The following is a 21813-nucleotide window of genomic DNA, read 5'->3' on the forward strand; positions in this document are numbered from 1 at the left end:
GAGGGAGAGTGTGTTCCCAAGGGGACACACCAAGTAAGTGGCAAAAGCAAGGATGGTGGAAGCTTGACCTGATCACCCAGCTACACTCTTGGGCCCCAACTACCATGCTGTGAGGAAGACCAAGCAACCCCATGGAGAGACTCACAAGGAAAACCAAAGTCCCTGGCTCTCAGCCCTGGCTGAGCTCCCAGTCCTCAGCCAGCATCTACCTGATGGGATCCATGAGTGACTCATCGTAACTCACCCTCCAGTTGCATTCGAGCCTGCTTCAGCTTTTGTCACCTGGAACTGAGAAAAGCTTTCCCCTCCAAGACCCAAATTGCAGATTTAAGAGCAAAACAGATGAAAGTTGTCTTAAGCCACTCGGTTTGGGAGGGCTTTGTTTGCTGCAGTAGAGAACTGCATCAGAGAGTCAAAGGGACTTGCCCAAGGTCAATGGAACTAAGCCTTGAACCAAAGTCCCCAGCATCCCGGAACAAGGCTTTTCCCTTTCACAACCTTCTTTTACCAGATGAGAAAATAAGGGCTCTGAGAAATTAAGTAACACAGTCAAGGTCAACTAGTAGTGTAATGCATTGAATTGTGTCTCTCACAATAGATACATTGAAATCCTAACCCACCCCCAGAACTTGAGAATACAATCTTAGTTGGAGACAGGCCTTTTTACAGAGGTAATTAAGTTAAGATGAGGTCATTAGGCTAAGCTCTAATTCAATATGACTCGTGTCCTTATAAAATGGGGACATTTGGACACAGATGTCACATAGAGGGAAGATGATGCAAGGGCACAGGGAGAAGGGCCTCTACAAGGCAAGCTGAGAGACCGGCACAGAACAGATTCTCCCTCACAGCCCTCAGAAAGCATCTGCTCTGCTGACACCTGGATTTGGGACGTTAAGCATCCAGAATTACGTGACAAGAAATTTCAGTTGTTTGAAACAGCCAGCTTGTGGTACTTTGTTTCAGCAGCCCGAGGCCATTAATACAGCTAGCAGGTGGGGGTCTAACCCAACTGTGCCTGAACGCCTAACAGTTAAGACCTGCTGCTTCTCCTCTGAGGCATTCTGGGACAGCTTCCCGGAGGAGGTGACATCTAAGTTCTGAGGGATGCGTACGAGTTGGCTAAGAGGGAAGAATGTTCTCTGTTGAGGGGGTAGCGTGGGGTCCCAGGAGACCTCTTCCAAGGGCTGCAGAGTTCTTGTGGTTGCGATGGGCTGCACATGACAAGGGCATGGCTGGAGCAGTGCCCAGAGGCAGGCTGAGGACGGCCTTTGTTCATGCAGCAGGCAGCCCATTTGGATGTCATCCTGAGGGCAGTAGGGAGCCATCTGCCTTTTTCTTCCGCCTTGTCACCCCAGCAGGATTCTGCTAAGAGTGTTTCACACTGTGGCCTGGCCCTCCTATTTGGAACCTGGAAGTGAGGAAAATGGTGGGTTTGAGCTCAGCAGGGGAGGAAGTGTCTTTGCAAAGCCCCCTCGAGTCTGGGAATGAAGGGCTCCTGGTGCTGCGTTCCATGCTGCAGGCCCCTCACAAAGTCTCATCACTGCCAAGCATGAATCCAAATAAAGTCTCCATAGAACTGCTGGTGATGGGGAGGGGGCCTGGATGGGAAGCCAGGAGAGGGTCCCTTCCAGAAATCTTCCCTACAGGGCGGCCCCTTCTCAGGAGGCACCTGCTAGAATCCCCAGACCCTTACTGCTAATGTGGCGGTGGGGGGGGGGGGGGAGTTTATAGATTAAGACACAACACTCACCCCTGCAATGCCCGAAGTCCAGGCCTGTGAAGAGGTCTTTAAGATCCCTATTGCTGGAATTCCTGTCGTGGCACAGCAGAAACAAATCTGACTGGGAACCATGAGGTTACGGGTTCCATCCCTGCCCTCGCTCAGTGGGTTAAGGATCTGGCATTGCCATGAGCTATGGTGTAGGTTGAAGACGAGCCTCGGATCCAGCATTGCCGTGGTTGTGGTGTAGGCTGTTGGCTACAGCTCCGATTCAACCCCTAGCCTGGAAACATCCATATCCCTCTGGTGCGTCCCTAAAAAACAAAACAAAACAAAAAAAATCTAGAGTAAGCCCCACATGAAGTAGAGGTTTAGATGCCCAAGGCCTTTTTCCTTCCACCTCCCCCACCCCCACAGCTTCTCTGGGTCTCCTAGTCTTTGCCTACATTCCTTTCATATCCAAATTCCTTAGCCAAACCAGAGTTTCTAAAGTATCCCAGGAGCCCCCAGCTTCCCCTCCGGGTCTCCTGAGTGCCTTTTGCCCCCAGTGATAAACGCTCAACTGTTCAGCAACCTTAGTTCAGCAAAGGTCCTCAGCCAACATGCTAGCAGGTGAGTAAGAGATGGAGCAGAAGCTGGTGTCAACTTTAAAAAAGGCACAGCCTGGAAATTGCTGTCGTGGCTCAGTGGTTAACGAACCCAACTGGCATCCAGGAGGACACAGGTTTGAGCCCTGGCCTGGTTAAGGATCCGGTGTTGCTGTGAGCTGTGGTGCAGGTTGCAGACATGGCTGTGGCATAGGCGAGCAGCCGTAGCTCCAATTCGACCCCTACCTAGCCTGGGAACTTCCAAATGCCATGTGTGTGGACCTAAAAGGACAAAAAAATAAATAAATAAATAAGTCACAATCTGAAAGTTGAGAGTTAAGTTTTATTTGGGGTAAATTAGGACTTAAGCCTGGGAGATCTCAGGTAACCCTCTTTTGTTCCTGCTCCCTGCCCTTTGTTGCAAAAACTCCTGTATATCCTAACTCATCCCTCATTGCCTTGGAGTGGTTTCTCAGGGGCACCTGAGATGCTGTGTCCCAGGCTTACATCCTAATTTTGCCTCAAATAAAACTTACCTCTCAACTCTCAGGTTGTGCATTTTTTTAAGTCCGCACTGGAGAGGGAGCAGGGGAGGGGAAGACAAGGAAAACAGCCCTCAAGCCCTCTCTCAAGTCCTGAGCAGCCTTTTCCAGAAGCTTGCATTGGCTTTAAACCCAAAGATGGTTCAAGTGGAGGTGGTCGGGAGAGTCTCGACGACTGGATGTGCGTCCTGACAGAAACCTGCTTGAATGGGGTCTCCCCCACCTCCCCACCCTCCAACCCCATGACAGGGGTGTGCTGCCCCTGACCCAGACAGGGTGTGAGGTGTGCAAAGTGGGGACTTGGAAGCACAGAGAGGAAGCAGAGGAGACGGTAAATGGAGAGTTCCGTTTATGGTCTATGTATATTTGTTTTGTCTCTGCTGCTGGGGAAAACCAGAACGAAGGAGAGCTGTTTATGGCTGGTTCACAGCGGCCCCAGCGGGAAGCCAGCCCCTCTGGGGTTACTGCAGGGCTTGGAGACAGCCTCTGGCTTCTGTGACATCTAGAAGATGTGGCTAGGCTCTCTCCCCGAGGGAAGAAAGGGATTGGAATCTGAGTGTTCAGGGCAGCCCCAGGGCAGAGGGTAGGGCTGGGCTTGGGCAGATGATGCGATATCCCCAAGGAGGCTGGTCCCCTAGATCTGACACCAACACCAGACTGTGGATTAGAAGCAGCAGCCCTGGGAGACTTCAAAGGATGGGTGGCCAGGGTGGAGAACGACCAAAGGGAGACCTGCTCTGCATTCAAACCCTGCAGGAAAGATGCTGGGAAGGCTGGTGGGGACTGAGACGGATGAGATGGGATGGCCCGTCCATCCACCAGCTCACAGGCCTGGGGCGTGGAGTCAAGGTGAGGTTATCCTAAAGAACATGCAGGCAGAGGGCGGCTCCTCCAAACTGAGTTCTCAGCTGCTCATCCACTAGAGGAGGAAGGCAGGCAATAGAGGTGAGGGGAGGGGTGGGGAAGGAGCAAGGGATGGGGGAGATGCTGACAGACAGACAGACAAAAAGACACAGAGACTAAAGGAGAGGGAGACAAATGACAGAGCCCGGGGATGAGATGGAGGATCCACAGAGGGCTAGCGACCCACCAGGAAGGAGGGGAGGAAACGGGTCTGGGGAGAAAGGAGGAGGGCTAAATGTGGAGGAGGGGAAGGGAGGAGGAGGGGGGAGAGCTGGGATCCGAGACAGGCAGAAGGAGGGAGGAAGAGAAGATGGGGAAAGCTGAGAGGTGGAGAGGGGGCGAGGGCAGGGAAAAAGCAAGATGCAGAGGTGGCAGGGAGAGAAGGTGAGTAAGGACAGTTGGCCCTGGTGCCCCAGGCCACAGAGTTCAGGGCCAATGCACCACAGCCCACGCCTGGGCTGGGGAAGAACTGGGGCAGAGGCTGAGCCCCCTTACTAACACCCTCCCCAGTGCCAGGACCACACTCTTGAAGTCAGGGCCACACTCCCCCTGCCCCCCACTATGTGTCAGCACCCAGGGCTGTAGCCTTCTCTTGGTGCTGCATTTTCTAATCCACCAAGAGCCAGTCACACACAGCATCTACTCAGAGGCAACGGCTTTTTCCAATCCACAGAAAACTCCTCCTAAAGGCAAAGAGTAGCCTGATTTTTGCATCCTATCAGCCCAAGGTCGCTGCGGAATATCATCTTTATCCCAGGGGGTCACGTGTCCACCTAACATCTGGAGCTTCAGTTTCTCAAGAAAGAAGAACATGAAGCAGGACATGAGGCAGACAGCAGAACCCCAGAGAACTGGGAGCTGGAAGGAGAGGGTGATAGGGGAGGCTGTCCCTGTAAGGCCTCTCCAGAGAGGAAAAACCAGGGTGAAATGGGGAGGGGGGGCAGAGGGGGGACGAGATGCATCTTCAGCTTTCAGAACAAGGGGAGGTACCCCCTGGGCCTTAGGAGTTAGAAAGCTCTGGCTCTGCCACTCACCATAATGGTTTTGGGCAAATGACTCCAACTCTCAAAACCTCAGTTTCTTTCTCCATAAAATGGGTACAGCAAAAGCGCTGACTTTGTGGGATTATTGTGAGAGTGAAATGTCCTAAGATAGCGCTGGGCACATAAGAAGCCCTCAGCGACTGGAACTGACGATTGGACCAGGTCTATGTGGAACCAGGTTGAGAAGGGGCCTGTGAAGAATCTCCTAGGAGCCTTTCTAGCCTCGGCCATCAGTTTGCCTGCTTGGAAAAAATTAGTCCTAAGTCAGCAGTGACCTCATCTCTTCCTATACGTTCTCAATTTCATCAGCACCTAGACCCTTGGAAGTAGGGTCTGAGGCTCTGAAAACCAATTGCCATTTCCAGTGTTGTCACAGGCCAGTGAGCTGGGAGCCCAGGAAGCCCAGCAGGGGTCCAGGGCCCCTCTGCCAAGAACATGTTCCACTCGTGCAGGAAGCAGCCTTGGTGCCTCTGAGATGAACTGTTCTCCCCTCGGGCTCTGAAATCCTGGCCTGCAGCCGCAGCTGGGCTGGAGCCAGTGTTTGCCCCTAATGAGAACCCCTGCCTGGCTCCAGGGAAACCCTGGGGCCGCAGAGGAATTCAGTGCGTGGACACACCAGCCTCCCAGGCTTTTCCTTGTCAGCCCTGTGCTCCAGGAGAGCTGGGAGGGGGCAGCCTTACAGCAGGAAGAGCCACATCCTGGGCGCGATGCTCATGCCAGGAGTGGATCCGGCAAGAGAGTGTCACTGGGCAGCAGAATCCCTGAGAGCATAGAGGGAGGGACTGGGCACAGAGGGGGCCTGGGTGTCCCCACACCCAATGCGGGCTGCTTGGAACAGGATGTTCTGAAGTGAAGAGACAAGCCAAGGAGCGAGGCGTGCGTGTGCAATGTGTGCGTAGAGGAGGTGAGTGGCCCTATGGCATGGCAAGGACAGAAGCAAAATAAATGGAGAAGGGTGAGGCTCTGATCTGGGCAGAGCAGGGGGGAGGTGAGGAGAGGATGGAGGAGGGAGGAGAGAAAGGGGTGGGGAAGGAGAGGAAAAGGAAATTACGGTGGGGGCAGGGGGTGGATTTCAGGACATCACATGTTCTATTGTCCCCTGCCTCCTTCCTTTGGGAAGAGCACCCGGGAGCCACCCTGAAACAGCCCTCACAGAGCATACGGGTGCTGTGGGTCAAAAGCTGTGCCACAGTCCCCTGCTCTGTCCCAGAGGCCTTCACCCTCTCTGGCTAAGTGGGTTCCACTGGAGCCCTAAGTCAGCTTCCTTGCCCCCTCACCCCCAATCTTCCTGATGAATTAAAAGCAGAGGCTGATGTGGGACCATGAATTCTGGACACTGCTAACGGGGGTTAAGGCAAACCTGAGGTTGGATTTAGGATTTCTGTGAGGAATTTGCTAGGGATTCGTTTGGTTCTGTAAGAAGCCACCCTGCACCTTGGTGTTGACTGTCTGATGGTGGCCAGCTGGTTCTGATTGGGATGGACCTTGCTTCTGTCCTTGCCATGCCATAGGGCCACTCACCTCCTCTACGCACACATTGCACACGCACGCCTCGCTCCTTGGCTTGTCTCTTCACTTCAGAACATCCTGTTCCAAGCAGTCCGCATTGGGTGTGGGGACACCCAGGCCCCCTCTGTGCCCAGTCCCTCCCTCTATGCTCTCAGGGATTCTGCTGCCCAGTGACACTCTCTTGCCGGATCCACTCCTGGCATGAGCATCGCGCCCAGGATGTGGCTCTTCCTGCTGTAAGGCTGCCCCCTCCCCCACCAAACTGCAAGTGACTGGACCAACTGAAAAGGGGCTGATGGATTGAGCCTGACTGGCCAAGTGACTGGTTGACCTGGAGGCTGACTCATAGGCTGCATGACTGACTGGCTGGCAGGTTCATGACCATGGGCCTGGTGGTGGGTAGTTAACTGGTTGTTTGCGTGACTAATTCAAACTGAACGGACGTGAAAGTTAACATATGTCTTTTCTATCAAAGGAAGTCTTGGTTACTCCATTTTGCTCCCGCTTCAACTGAGATGCCCTCCTGGGACCCCATCCTCTTTCCCTCTTCTCCCACTAACAGTTTGTTCCAATTAGCCAACCAAGAAGAATGTGCACCCTGACCTGACCAATGGAAAGGGGACAGATATTCCCCCTGCATTAGGGATAAAGAGGGGGATCTCTTCTTCTTGGGGCATGCTTTTTGAGTACACACAGCCTTCTGCAGAAGCAAAGAGAAAGAGCCTTGTCGAGATCTCTCCGTGTTCATGTGTCTCACTTTCCGACACTGACGATCTGAACCAGAGTCATTTTTCTCCAGCTGGAACTTACCATGACTTACTTTTTGCCTACCCAACTACTGTGACTGACAGACCAATTCAGTGGGGCTGGTGGCTGATTCAAATTAATTAGGTGGCAGGGTGACTAACTATGGCCTCCTATTCAACATCCCTGAGGGTGACCTTGCCTGAAGGACTCTGGCTGGAGGAGAGGCCATCTCCTTCAGACTGAATAGATGACTGGATATCTGTCTGCCACTCTAGAGCCTTGGCTGGCTGCCTCACTTGCACCCCTGACTCTTTGAGATTGACTGACTGGCTGGCTAGTGTTTCCTTGCGGTTGGGACTGACCAGGCCACAGACAGTGGCTGCCTGTGACTCACTCTGTTCCAGGGACAGAAACTGACTCTGCCCAAATGAGAGGTCTGGCTGAGTGGAGCGACCCCCCACCTCCATCACTGAAATATGACTGTGTGCCAGCCTTGACTGCCATGGGCTGCCTGAGACAGATGAGCCTGACTGACAGGCTGACCAGGTGGCCGTGTGACTGAGTCTGTCTGAGAGACAACGTCCTGCCAGCTGACTGACTGTTACATGCTCACTGGCTGAGTGACCCTGTCGGGCTGTTGATGACAGAGGATGAGGTGACGGAAGTGACTGGCTGGCTGTTGGAGGTAGGCTGACTGACCTGCCTTGTCTGACTGGCTGGTAGAGACCGAGACTGAGACTGACCAGTTGGCAGGGAGGCCTGCTGACCATGGCTGTGACTCACACTGTGAGTGGCCATGTCTGTCCTTGTAGCCCTGACTGTACAGGCGGGTCTGTGAGGCAATGACCAGTTGACTGGCTGACTGAGATTGGCTGGGTGACCGGCAGGTGGTGACTGTAACCCCTGGTGTGAACAGCTGCGACTGGGTGTAACCAAATCCATCTGTGAGTCGATGGCTAACTGCCTGACTGGTGGAGGCTGGCCAAGGGACCAGCTGACCACAGCTGTGACGTGAGTTGTAAGGGGCCCTGCCTCACTGTGTGGCCCTGGTTGTGTGTCAGAGTCTGACTGTGAGACAATGACAGACTGACTGACTTTCCTGGCTGACTGCCTCCGGGTCAGCCTGCAAACACAGTCCCTACTTGTCCCAGAATTATGAGAGGCCCTGCAGGGAACCGGCCCAGCCTGAGGGGACAGAGCGGCTTCTGTGGAGCAGCAGTGGGAAGAGGGAAGCCAGAGCCGCCAGAGGGAGAACAGGAATAGGCCCCGCCCAGGGCTGGGCCCAGATGGAAAGTTCTCCACCTCACCCTCAGAGGGGCTGGGTCACTGGCATACATTCTCTGAGCTGTGTTTTTGGCTCAAATCTTATAGCTCCTTTACTTAGGGGGAGTGAGGGGCTGGGGAACTGGGGGAACCTATAAAAATACTGAGCCAATAATTCACAGACAGGACGCCAATTGTAGGAGCTTGGTGGGGGAGGGGAAGGAGGCAAGCCAGGTGGGGGTGGGGTAGGGCTGCTGACTGTGTGTTACCGGGCTTGGATGGGGGCCAAGCAGGGCTCCAGAAAATTCAGCCTATAATGCAGGACTGGGGAAGCCTTAGGAAGGAGCATGTGTCTGTCAGGCACAGCTCTGTTACCACCACCATTTTACAGCTGAGGAAACAGAGGCCCAAAGCATTTCCCAAAGCACAGCCCTCCTGGGGCTGCCCCACCAGAGCCCAGGAAACTGGTCAACTCTCATCCTCTTTCACTCTCCCAGAAGGCACTGGACAGCAGGTTTTTAGGGGCAAACTTCATGACCTTGGGCAAGGCATTATACTTCTCTGAGTCTCCGTCTCCTCATCTATTACACAGGTATTTCTGAGGAGGCCGTTTGTCAGAACTCACATTGGCTTCACAAGCCCCTGCCACTTACTGAATGTGTGGTTTCCTCAGCCACCAAGGGAATATCATTAATGGCTCTTACTCTGCAAGAGTGGTGTGAAAGGAAAAAATAGAACACAGGTAGGACCTCAGCTCAGGGCCCAGCACCTGGTAAGCAACCAAGACATGTGACCTTTCATGATTATTAATGCTCACATCACAGGGGATGTATTAGGATTAATAAAGAGCTTCGAAGGGAAGCCAAGAAGCCCGAACCCACAATGATGGGAGGCAGCCACTCAGCATGGCAACAGCTCCCTCAAAGAGCCTGGCAAGGCCCTCCCAGCTGCCCTGAAATGACCCCTATGCCCCCAAAAGATCCAACAGACCCTCTGGGATCACCAGCTCCCCTGACACCACAGCCACTGGGGCCTGGACCCCAAGGGACAGGGAGGCAAAACCAAGAAATTTTCAGTTGTCCCTCCAGGAAGAGCCAAGGGCCCAGTAGTCCTGAGTAGCCCTGGTTGGGCAGAAGCCTCTTCCAGGAAGGCCCAAGGTCTCAGGACCTCCAGGGCCAGGAGAAAAGGCCTGAGTCAGGGCAGGTTGAGGGGTAGAATTTCCCCAGGAGGCTGAGAACCCAACTCAGGTGTGAGCCCAGAAACTGCTGCTGCTGACTGTTCTCAAGTGGCTGAATGAGCGCACTGGAAATTCAGGGCCACACATAGCTACAAATTACAGCAAACCAGGTAATGAAACATACCCAAGGTCACAGTCAAGGAAGAAAAGTTCACCTCCTGACTTGTTCCTTCCTCATTCCTTTCTTTTTTTTTTTTTTCTTTTCCTCTCTCTTTTTTTTTTTTTTTTTTTTTTTCTGTCTTTAGGGCTGCACCTGTGGCATATGGAGGTTCCCAGATTAGGGGTCGGATCGAAGCTGTAGCTGCCAGCCTACGCCAGAGCCACAGCAACGCGGGATCTGAACCGTGTCTGCAACCTACACCACAGCTCACGGCAACATCGGATCCTTAAACCACTGAGCGAAGCCAGGGATCAAACCTGCATCCTCATAGATATGAGTCAGGTTCTTAACCTGCTGAGCCACAATGGGAACTCCCCCTCAATTCATTTCTTCATGAGGCTTAAGCCCTCAGATGAGGCCAACTTGCAGTTGAATCCTAGCCCAGCCAATTACTAGACCTATGATCTTGGGCCTGAGTCTCACTTTTCCCAGTGGGGGTGAGAGCAACATCCATCTTACAAGGTCATGAGAGGACTGGGCAAAATGGTCAATCGGCACTTAAAAATATAAGGCTCAGGGAGTTGAGCGTGTGTCCCCTCTCCACACAACCACTTCCTCATCTGTAAAGTGGGCTGAACCTTAGCCCACAGGTGACTGTGATGAGTTGATGATAATTTTGCATCGTGGCCACCACCTTGCACAGCTCCAGAAGGTGCTATTCACAGCCTGCTTGATGGGTCATGTGACCCCTCAGCTCTTCACAGCAGCCCTGACTGGCCAGCTTGAGGGCTTGATAAATAGAGCTATTTGTCTTCCCCTTGGAGTGGAAAGCGAAGAAGGAAATAAACATTTAAATAGCACACCAAGGGTGTGCTAAGGGCTATGGAGGGTGAAAATGCAGAAAAGGGGCCACCACTTAACAGAGGAGGGAATGAGGAAGGGCGAGCAGGGGTCACAGTCATTTAGGGCTAACCCAAGGCACAGGCTATGCCACCTGGGGGGCTCCAGGCACTGGGGAAGGCCTAGGGGCTGGAAAGAGCAAGCTGGAGCCTCTGGGGCATGGAGACCAGCCAGGGGAGCCATAGCTGGAGTCCCAGGGGGACAGGGCAGGAAAAGAGGCCCGAGGTCTCTGGCTGGAGAGGGATATGGGGACGGAATGATGGCCCCCATTCCTGGCTCCCAGGAACACTCCTTGGCCAGGTCAGCAGGCAACCTTGGAGCCTCGGGGCTGCTGGTTCCCCCCCTCCCCCAATTCCACCACCCCTCAGGCAAGTGCAATCACTGTTCCATTTCACAAAAGTAGAACTGAGCTATTTCTTCTACTTGCTTCCTCTGGCTGCTGTTAGACATTGCCACAAATGCCTCAGCTTAAAACAACACAAATGTATTCTCTTACAGTTTTGGAGAGCCGAGGTCTAAAATCAAGGAGCTGCCAAGACTGAGTCCCTTCTGAAGTCTTCAGCAGAGAAACTGGTCCCTTGTCTTTTCTTCCTAGATACCTACTATGCTCCCCAGTTGGTGGCCCCTTCCTGTGAGCACAATAACCTCTTGCTTCCATTTTCATGCTACCATCTATTCCTCCAGTCTCCTGCCTCGCTCTTAATCAGGATGTTTGGAATTATACTGGTCTCACTGGGATAATCTCCCCATCTGAAGATCCTTATTAATCACATCTGCAAACTCCTGCCTGCCTCAGGGCCTTTGCACTTGCTTTTCCCATTGCTTGGAGTTCTTTTCCCCCAGGTATTCATAAAGCTCATTCCTTCACCTCCTTCAAGCACTCAGATGAGACCTCTCACCCACATCCTGGTAATTCTCATCCTCTTCCCTGGGTCATTTTTCTCCATTCCACTCAACACCAACTGCTGTCCTAGAAACAGACAAATTATTTAATTGTCTGTTTCCCCCAGCCCGAATGGAAACTGCCGCAAAGACGGGGATTCTGTCTATTCTGTCTGCCTTGTTCATTGTTAAATCCTCAACACCTACAGTAAGGAACAAATGGGGCACCTGAAGTTCAGAGAGGTAGAGTGACTTTCCCAAGGTCACACAGCTAACAAATGGCAAAGCTAGGGATTTGAACCTAGGCAGGTCTAACTCTCATATCTTCATGTTTTGGCTCAATGATGCCAGTCAGCCTCTTTCTATGTACTTATGTAGATAACCAGGCTATCAGGTCCTGCCCTCTGTCTTCTCCTGGTTAATGATGGGGTAATTATGGGCTGCTATGTGACTCACCATAGGAAATAATCAGAGGAACAAAAATAGTTTCTGTTGGCCAAGGGCATTGGATTTCACAACAGACTGAGGGTACTGTGAGAGCAGGCAGCGGGCCCGTTTCACTTGGTACCATGGTAAGTGTGCCAGACAATGCCCCACACATTGTTGGTGCTCATGAAATCTTTGATGACAATTGAATGAATGGCTCTCACTTTGCTGCAGAGAGAAGATGTGCTGTGTATCAAGGTACTAATATTGACGTATCTATAGATCTATTTGTCCATCTGTCTCTCTCTTTCTGAGCTTTGGGGACAGCTCATTTTTCTGCCCTGTGGTCCTGGCCACATTCTCTGCATCTCCATACATCCTTCTTGCCTCTACATCTCTGAGTCTCACCACACGGTCCCTCCAGTGGTACAACGGGAGGAGCCCCACCGTCCCCTGAAGTACCTGCTCTCAGGGGTCAGCCATGGTAACGACCCCAAGAACAAAGGGAAACATGGAGGAAAAAGTTCCAGAGGCCTCCCTGCCTCTCATCCCGAACTGCACGCTCAGGGACTGGCCAGAAGGTGAAGGTAGATGAGCTCTCACTGACTCTCCCACTTTTCCGTTCCTACCTCTCCCTTCCCGAGCCAGGATTTTCAAGAAAAACAGTCCCTTACCTTTCTGTAGAGTCTCCTTCCTCCCAAGCTGCCAGAAAGAGAAGTCTAGAAATCTCCCATAGTGAGAGAAGGAAAAAAGCCACAGGAAGGTGTAAACGAGGCTTATGTAATTTGCAGCCCCAGAGGGGCAGTGTGGTGGCAGCTGTGGCTGCAAAGATATCTCCCCAAGGGGAGAAGAGAATGACAGGGGGTCTGCAGGGCTGCCCATGGCAGGAGGTGGCTGAGGCCACACTGATGAAAAGGGATGAAAAATTGCAGAAGTCATATCAGCCCAAGTGAAGAGGTAGCCCTAACGGATATCCATGCAATTCCATACACAAGCCTATCAATCAGCCACTTAAGTACCGTGAGGACAAGCAGTGATGGTCAGCGGTACAGACCCCATGATTTAAAGTCTTTACTTTACACATACGACTATCCTGGCTCCAAGTGGTAAGAGAGAAGCCACTAGTGTGTGGCCACATGTCCAGCTCCTACCACAACCCAGGCTCTATGCTAAGCATTTTCTCTAGAGTAATACTCAGAAATTTCATAATGTTCCTTGAAGGTAAGATGTGCCCATTCTACTCAGAGAGGTTAAATCACTTGCACAGGGTGACTTTTTTTTTTGGCATGCCCTCAGCTTGTGGAGGTTCCTGAGCCAGGGATCGAACCCATGCCCCAGCAGCAACTCAAGCTGCTGCAGTGATAATGTCAGATCCTTAAGCTGCTTCACCACATGGGAACTTCCCATGGTGCTCTTCTCACTTCTACCTTTGTGCCCCTACATCAGGAATCAGCAAACCACTGCCTGCAGTCTTGTCCAGTGGCTGCCCGTTTTTATAAAGTTTTATTGGATCACAGCCACACCACACCTGGTTGCTTATAAATTGCTTCTGGCTGCTTTGGGGCCAAACAACAGCAGAGCTGATTAGTCACAATGGAGACTATATGGCCCCCAAAGCCAAAAACACTTACTATCTGGACCTTTATAGAGAAAGGTTGCCAATCCCTGCCCTGTCATCAAGTCTCTCCCTGTTCCCCAAAGGGATATTTTAACAAGCTAATTCAAGTCATAACACAACATGTTTAAAATCCTTTGAATAAAATCCAAATTTCCTCCCACAGCCCACAGGGCCAGCAGGATTTGGCATCCACTAACCTCTACCCCATTCACCCCCATGACAACATTCCAGCTCACCGGGGACCTGGTTCCATGTTTCCAAGGTGATGAGCTCTTTCTAACCTCAGGACCTTTGCACATGCTGTTCCCATATCTGGAATGCTTTTTCCCAGCTTTCAATCTTGGCTCGAATTCCATTTCTTCCGAAAGGCCTCCCATGTTGTTATTCTCCATCCCCACCCTCAGTCTATTTCCTTTCTACCATCGATAATGTTTGTCACTGTTTTATCTACAGTTTCACCTTTACTCTCTGCCGGGGCTGTGGCTGGGAGGTTCAGTGCTCTATCAATTGCCTGGCACCTAGCTGGTAAACTATGAATGTTTGTTGAGTGACAGCAGCACGGGCCTGGGGGTACTCCTGAGCCACATTCCTCTTGCAGGTGCTCTTGTCCCTTCTTCCTTCCCACAAGTGATATTGATTTTTAAAAAAAAGTCTGCAGAGGGGCTAGACAGCTTCAGAGAGGTGAACAAGCAGTACCCTCTCTTCAGTGAAGCCTCCGGATCAAATACTCCCACCTCCCCACGTCCTCCTTCTGACATGCCAGTGGCAGTGGTGGCTGTGGAAGAGAAGCCCCAGGTGGCTGCCTGCGAGTAGTCCCTCCCCAGGAAAGAGTCTGCTCCCCTCACCCAGACCCTATCAAATGTCCCCAAGATTGTCACACCACCACCACAAGAAGCTCTGGGATGTAACTGGGCTTCCCTGGAGAAGGTGACACTGCAGACCTGGGGTTGGGGCTAAACAGGGTCCAGACCCCAGGAGTCCTAAGTTGAACAGCATCCACCAAAAAGATAGATCTAGGTCCTAAGCCCCAGAACATTTGAGGAAGGGTCTTTGCAGATGTAAGTAAGGATCTCCAGATGGGATACCCTGGGTTAGCAGTGGGTAGGGGGGAGGCCCTAAACCCCAGGACATGTCCTTTTAAGAGACAGCAGGAAGACACTGACACAGAGAGGAAGGCCATGTGAAGACGGAGACTGAGATTCGAGTGATGTGGCCACGTGCCCCGGAACACCTGGAGCCACCAGAAGCTGAAAGAGGCAAGGACTTCAAAGGGAGCATGGTCCTGTCTGCACCTTGATTTCAGACATCTAGCCCCCGGAAACGTGAGAGGAGACATTTCTGTAGCTGTTACCCAGCCAGGTGGTGGTTAATTTGTCACGACAACCACAGGAAACTCATACACCTGGGACCGGCAGGCTCATCTCTTGCCTCAGCCCACAAAGCGTCACAGACTGCTTGGCTGGAGCAGACATGGGGGCTGAGTCACCTGGCACTGCATGAATCCAGGGACCCAGGTTCCACCTGACCACTATTTCCACCTACACATACACACGCTGCTTTTCCTCCCTTGGTATTTGTCTTCAGACTCACCTAACATTTTCCTATTCAAATAGATTTCCAGAGACACCTTGATCTCTGAGAACCAGCTCTGCTAGCGATGCATTCTCTCCACCCACCCCCCTTTTGTTTTTAGTTTTTTGGGTTTTTGTTTTTGTTTTTTAGGGCTGCACCCTCAGCCTGTGGAAGCTTCCAGGCTAGGGATCAAATCGGAGCTGCAATTGCCAGCCTTCACTACAGCCACAGCAACACAGGATCTGAGCTACATCTGCAGTTAACACCACAGCTCCTGGCAACACTGGATCCTTAAACCACTGAGCGAGGCCAGGGATAAAATCTGCATCGTTACGAATACTAGTCGGGTTGGTTACTACTGAGCCACGACTGGAACTCCACCCTTTTATTCATTGATTCAGTCAATAAAACCTTTATGAAGCACTGACTATGTGCTGGGCACTATTCAAGTCTCTGGAAATGCAAGAGGATGAAACAGATTGGAATCCCCCTCCTGTGACCTCGCTTTCTATTGTGGAAGGGCTGGGGACTAATTACCCCACTGAGTGCAAAGCTGTCAAAATGAACTATATTCGGGAATTCCCACTGTGGCTAATGGGGTTAAGAATCTGACTAGTATCCATGAGAATGTGGATTCGATCCCTGGCTTTGCTCAGTGGGTTAAGGATCTGGCATTGCCATGAGCTGTGGCGTAGGTCACAGACACAGCTCAGGTCTGGCCCTGCTGTGACTGTGGTGTAGGCTGGCAGCTACAGCTCTGATTTGACACTAGCCTGGGAATTTCCATAAGCTGCAGGTGCAAAAAAAAAAAAAAAAAAAAAAATTTAAATTAAAAAAAATTGAAAACATTCATTGGCATGTGTCCTAAAATTGTCAGTGACCCCCCTGCGAGTAAGTTTTGAAACAGACCCACAACTTCTCTCCCAGGGAGGGAGCAGGGTGGAGGCAGAGAACAGGATTTGAATTATGGGCCTGCCACTTCCTAGCTGGGAAAGAGCCCTGACAGCAAAGCCAAAGGAGCTCTAGGACTCCTGAGTTCCCTGTCTCTAAAAGTCTGTGGTTCTGGAAAGGGAGAGGCCTCCCCTACAGGGGCAGAGCTGGGGCTGGGCTGTGGGGCTGGGACAGCAGCATTTCTCAGGTGCTGAGCCCTCTGGGCCCAGACGTGGGCCTGGAGGACAGGCCAGAGGGAGGCTCTGGGAGAGAAGGTACAGCTGGCCAGAGCTCAGAGCTCGTGCCAACCCCACCCTCCCGCAGGCGACAGGAAGGAATGTCGTGTGACTTGTGGGATCTGCGGGCAAACAAACCAGGAGGCTGGACACTGGCCCAGGAAGACAGGAAGCCTGCCTCTCAATCTTCTGCTTATAATAAACATCAACTGTTCACTGACGATCTACAACTTGCCAAACCCAGACAATCTGTTTTATACGGTTTATCAGCACAACAACCATTAAAGTGAGTATTACTGTTCCCATTTCACAGATGAGGAGACCAAGGCTCAACTAGGCCACACAGTTCTGAGGGGCAAGGTTAGGATTTGTACCCAAGGCTGAACTTAGCCATCTCACAATACCCCATTTAGATCTAGTTCTGAACTAGTAAGTTGTTTTCAGTTGCAAGGGACAACTTTCCAATTCAATCTGGCCCAAGCCTACCTCCAACTACAAAAAGAATTATTGCAGAGTTTCGGGCTTTCCAGCATAGCTGGATCCAGATGCTCAACAAATGTTCTCACAACTCTGTTACATCCCTTGGCCTTGTTTTCTTCAGTGTAGGTTTCACTTTATTTTACCAAAAGTACAAAGATAGCTACCCAAGGTTCCAGGCTCCACTCTGCTTCACAAAATCTCTGGAAACATATCACTCTGTTCTAATAGTTTTAGCCCAAGTCCTGAGTATCATTTTCAGTGTTCCAGCTTGGACCAGTTCAGAACTAATCATTTGGTCAAGAGGAGAGAGTATTCCCATTGGCCAGAAAAGGATCAGGTGTCCACCTCTGAAGCTGGCAGGTGAGGACAGCATCTTCACCCCCAGTCAGAGACTGAGAATGGGGTGAGTGACTCACCAAAGGGAAATCAAGAATCACTCACTAGCAGAGCACATTCCTGGCAAGCAGAACCATCAGATATCCAGGACAGCCTCTCTGTCACTCCCTTTCAGTCTTTGGTTAAGTTCCTTTGGGAAATGTCCAGCCTTATCCTCATGGAAATAAGAAGCAAAGCCTGTAGCCACTGCAGCCAGGTAAGATGGCCTTGGAGTGAGATGCATTTGAATGGTCGATCAGGTTGGTGGATTGGTCATCTCCCCATAGTGACAGTGAGCGTGGCCACTGGATTGCCTTTGGCCAGCAGGATGTAAGTGAGTGTGTGTGAGCAGAGGTTTTAAAAGTGTTTGGTTCATTTCATTGGGTCTTCTGTGCCTCTGCCACTTACCATAAGACATCCTCTGGGTAACCACTTATTCCAGAAGGAAGAAATACATGGAATGTACCTGGTCAAAGACTCAAAGCCTAAAGCAGAGCTACTCCAGAAGGCCCACAGACCCAAGAGCAAGACCCATACATAGATATTGCTGGAAGCTCCCAAAGTTTGAGGAGAGTTGTTTGTTATGCAGCGTTATCACAGCAAAACCTGACTATCACACTTTGAAAGTTTGGGAGGATTTATGTTGAGAAAGACCACCATTCTTTGAAGTAAACAGTCTTTTAGAGACTTAGTACTCTGAGCTGTGGCCAGTCTGTATTCTGCCAAGATGTCCTGGGAGCCCAGAAAGGCACAGACACCACATTTTAACACAGCAGTCCTATTTCAACTCCCACAGAGGCCAGAAGGGGTTTCAGCATCTGTTCTGGAGCCCTACAACTGCCCTATATTCCCTCCAGGGTCTCCAAGGATCTTAATCAGCTGTGTGACCTTGGACAAGTCATTTGTCCTCTCTCAGCCTTAATTGTCTCATCTGTCAAAGGGGATAATGCTAATCCTTAGCTTTGGGAGGGGCTGATCAGGATAATTGATAGAAAACACAGAGTACCTGGTGCAGTAATATGGCTCAATAAATGTTAGCTTTATATTTATTTTTAAATTACTAGAGGAGTACAGGTGCATTTGCATGTTGAGTCTGCCCCTCTAAGCCTTGAGAAGATCATGCAATAAGCATCTCTGCACCCAGAATGAAGAAGCCCCCAGGTGCCTGAACCTTGGAGGAGAGAAACTTGGGACATGACAAAGCAGATTGTTCTTAGGGTTTTTTTTGTGTTGTGTTGTATTTTGTTTTAGTTCCTTGAAATCACACAGCCAATTTATTTATGTTGCTGGTTTCCCACACAAATAAAAACAAAACAAAGACATGCTAATGGCAACAGCACTTGCTACAACTTTGACCCATGGGAAAGAGGCACGGCAGGAAGCAAAGTCACAGTTCCATTAAGTGGGCAAACATTGAACTCCCACGCTTCCTTTCCATTGGAAGTTCACTGCGAGGTAGGAGTTTCATGCTAAGTGACAAACCAACCCCTGGTCCTGCCTTCTTCAAGGGCTGCCTTGGGGTACCTCCTGTCCCCAGCCTGGCAGCGTGAGCCTGGCCAAGCTGTGGCTAATTCAAGGCTCGCTGGGGGCTGCTTTACATGCTCAGTGTAACACTTGGTTCTCAGCTCATCCTGCTCTGCTGCTGTACATTTCATTTCCACTGAGGAAACTGAGACTCAGAGACGAAGTGATGGACCCACATCCCACAGCTAGCTGGTGGCAGCTCTAGGACTTGAACTCAACTCTGATTCTCAAGCTTATGCCCCCAATCCTATTTTAGGCTGTCCTTGAAGATCCTGGGTGCATGCATGGTCCTGGTCACAAGGGTAGGCCTTGTCCAATATGGCTGGTGTCCTTAGAAAGAGGGTAAAGTTGGTCACAGAGACTGACACATTGAGGGAAGATGACTTAAAAACACACAGGGGGAAGACAGCCCCCCATAAGGCAAGGAGACAGGTATGGAACAGATTCTTCTCTCACAGCCCTTGTAAGAAACCCTGTCGACACCTTGACCTTGGACTGCCAGCCACAGGAACAGTGAGATTTCTGTTGTTAAGCCAGCTGGGCTGCCATCCTTTATCATGGCAGCCTTGCAGACGCATACAGCACGGATCACATTAACGTTCAACAATCTTTTTCAACCCCTGTGGGCCAAATAAGCTGCATTCTGCCTTGAAAGGGCGCAGGTGGCAACCCCTGCTGCCTCGAGAGTCCCCAGAGCCCACCGTCCACAGGGGAGTCGGCTCCGTGGGAAGCCAAGGTCAACCGGATCAAATGGGAATTCAATTATGGTTTGGAAACAAGTCCTCGAGGTCACAGATTAAATGAGGGCAAAGGCTGGAACCGGGGCCCCAGGCTTGAGAAGCAGTGCGACAGCCCCCCCACAGAGACAGGCCAGCCTGTCTGTCAAGTACAGGAGAAAACTTGAATTAAAGGAAAGAGATAGATTGGATCAGTTTAGACACGACTCTGGACTAAGACCCCCAGCATGTCGCGTAATCAATACCCTAGAAAACACACTGGAACAGCTGTTTACAAGTATCTGTTAATTATTAAAATCAAATCTATTTTTTTCCCCTCGATTTAGTTGAGAAATCTCATGTTACACAGAAAGGTTAATTACAAACCGACTTCCAAGAACCCTTTGCTGGAAGCTTCTGTTTCATTTTCTCCAGAGATGAATCCTTGAACTCCATATTTGGGAAAGCAGAGGCAGGCTGGCTTAGCGAAATCGTTTCCTCATTCTGGCAGCCCCCAGAGTCAGCCAACCTCTCCGATGGACAGATGCAGCTGGGATTAACCAGAAACCACTTCAAACCCTCCCCAACCGTCTCCAATGTGGTCCTGTTGCTTTTTCCATTTAGACCGAAGACCACCATCTTTTCAACAAGCTGTCCTGGTTGCAAAAGTAAGAGGGTCTTGAGTTCTGAGACCACAATGAGAGAGACGGACAGCATTGCAGTGGCTGCACCAATTAGGCCTGTTTGCTCCCAGCCTCGGGGAAGGTAAACGGCCTATTACGGGGCGGGTAATGCGTACCACATGGCATTCCTCGGCCTCAAGGAAGCCCAAGAGGCCTCATTTCCCTAGCTGTCCCTGGAAAGGCACAGCATGGCACAGGCCCCCAGCTCCAAGGCTCAGCCCCTTCCCCACTATTAAGTTGGACCAAGGAGCTTCCCTGCTCGCCGCGGCCCCATTGCAGCCCTGCCCAAATGCAGTTCTCTCTAGCCAGGCTTGGAAACTTCCTTGTAGCAGGTGGGGCAGGACCAGCCACTGCCTCTGCCATCTGTCTGGCCAGTATCTAGTCTCACCCAAGGAAGTAGGACATGTCTTTGTCATAGATGCCTTTTATCAGGTTGAGGGGCTTCTATTCCTAGCTCATTGAGTATTTTCGTCACGAAGGCAAAAGTTTATTTTAAATAGAGACCTTGAGACTTTCAGATAAAGATGGAGCCTCGAACACACATATTTTGTATGCCCTTGGGTACAAAATTAAAGGTTTGGGTTAGGATTGGGTAGGGGGTATTGTTTTTTTGGTTTTTTTGTTTGGTTTGTTTCAGAAAACAACAACCACAAAACCAAACAGACAGGTCTGAGAGAATGAAGAGGAGACAATAAGAAAATATTTTAAGCTGGAAAATAGATGGATAGGAAGCCACCGCCTTAAGAAAGCCAAATCTTAAACCCAGTTGCAAAAACCGCCAACAAACCAAATCCTCCAAAAGGTCAAGAACGTGTTCCTCATGTAATTCTAGATGGAGAGGTGAAGGACAGGGATGAATGAATAAGGAGAACTGGTGAAAAGCTATTAAGGGAGTAGATGGATTCCCGGATTTGCTCCTGGGCCCTCTCCTCACTCCTGGAGGCAGGAGGCTCGTCCCTCTCCCACTCCACTCTAGAATGGATGTTTATGCCCCAGAGAGTCAAGTAGAAAGACGTGTGACGGTACCTGATGAAGGCTGCAGTCCCAGGAGGCTTCTAGTAGGTCTTTACCTCCAGGTAGGAATTTGGAAGAGTCTGACATGTCCAAAGTGGACAGACCTAAAGAAAAAAGACACCCCCCAAAGATCCCATCCACTACTTCAACGCTTAACAAGCCCCACACTTAGCTTGGTGTTTCAGCCTTTTATCCCTCCCCCACCTCTTAAATAGAGACTTGGAGACACCTGGGAAAAGCCTTTACTTGGACATAAAACAAGGAACTTAACAGAGACTAGTCTGGGTTAAAAAAAAAAGCTTTAAATCATCATTAATTTTCTCAGAGATAAGAGAATATAACACCACAGGCATGAAATAAGAAGAGGATGCAACAAAAGAAAAAGATGCAGAGAATGACCCCAAAAATGGCTCTTGGAAATCAGAAACATGACAGGAGAGCTTCACAGAAGAACTTCAATGCAAGGAAGAGGTGTGCTAGTTTCCTGGGGCTGCTGAAACCAACTACCATCAGCTGGGTGGTTTAAAGAAAACTAAACTTACTGTTTCACAGTTCTGGATCCTTGAAGTCCAAAGTCAAGGGTGGGGTGTTTCTAAGGACTCTTAACAGGGAGAATGTGTTTCTTGCCTCTCTCAAATCTTATGGTGGTTTGCTGGCATTGTTGGCATTTCTGGGCTTGTAGAAATTCCATCTCTGCCTTCATTTGCACATAGCATTCTCCTTGTTTGTGTGTCTGTCTCTGTGTCCAAATTTCCTCTTTTACCAGAATGCCAGTCCTGTTGGATCATGGCCCATCCTACTGA

The 21813-nt window shown here is 50.7% G+C and overlaps 1 long non-coding RNA gene across 2 annotated transcripts; it reads right to left on the reverse strand.

The window, feature by feature from the left end:
- Positions 1-549: 549 nt before the first annotated feature.
- Positions 550-21174, reverse strand: LOC110256273 (uncharacterized). Of its 2 annotated transcripts, XR_014823527.1 has the most exons (3): positions 21023-21174; positions 1754-1815; positions 550-1411 (listed from the first exon to the last, which is right to left on the reverse strand). It is a non-coding gene; the product is annotated as an uncharacterized LOC110256273 (long non-coding RNA). The 2 variants fall into 2 exon arrangements; XR_002337634.2 differs by lacking the exon at positions 1754-1815 and having other exon boundaries at positions 21023-21155.
- Between the last annotated feature and the right edge of the window lie 639 nt (positions 21175-21813).

This window comes from Sus scrofa, chromosome 13 (genome assembly GCF_054392235.1).
Source record: "Sus scrofa isolate SSC_HxYL_T2T_F1_AM1 chromosome 13, Sscrofa_HxYL_maternal_Yorkshire_Landrace_v2.0, whole genome shotgun sequence".
NCBI lineage: Eukaryota > Metazoa > Chordata > Mammalia > Artiodactyla > Suidae > Sus > Sus scrofa.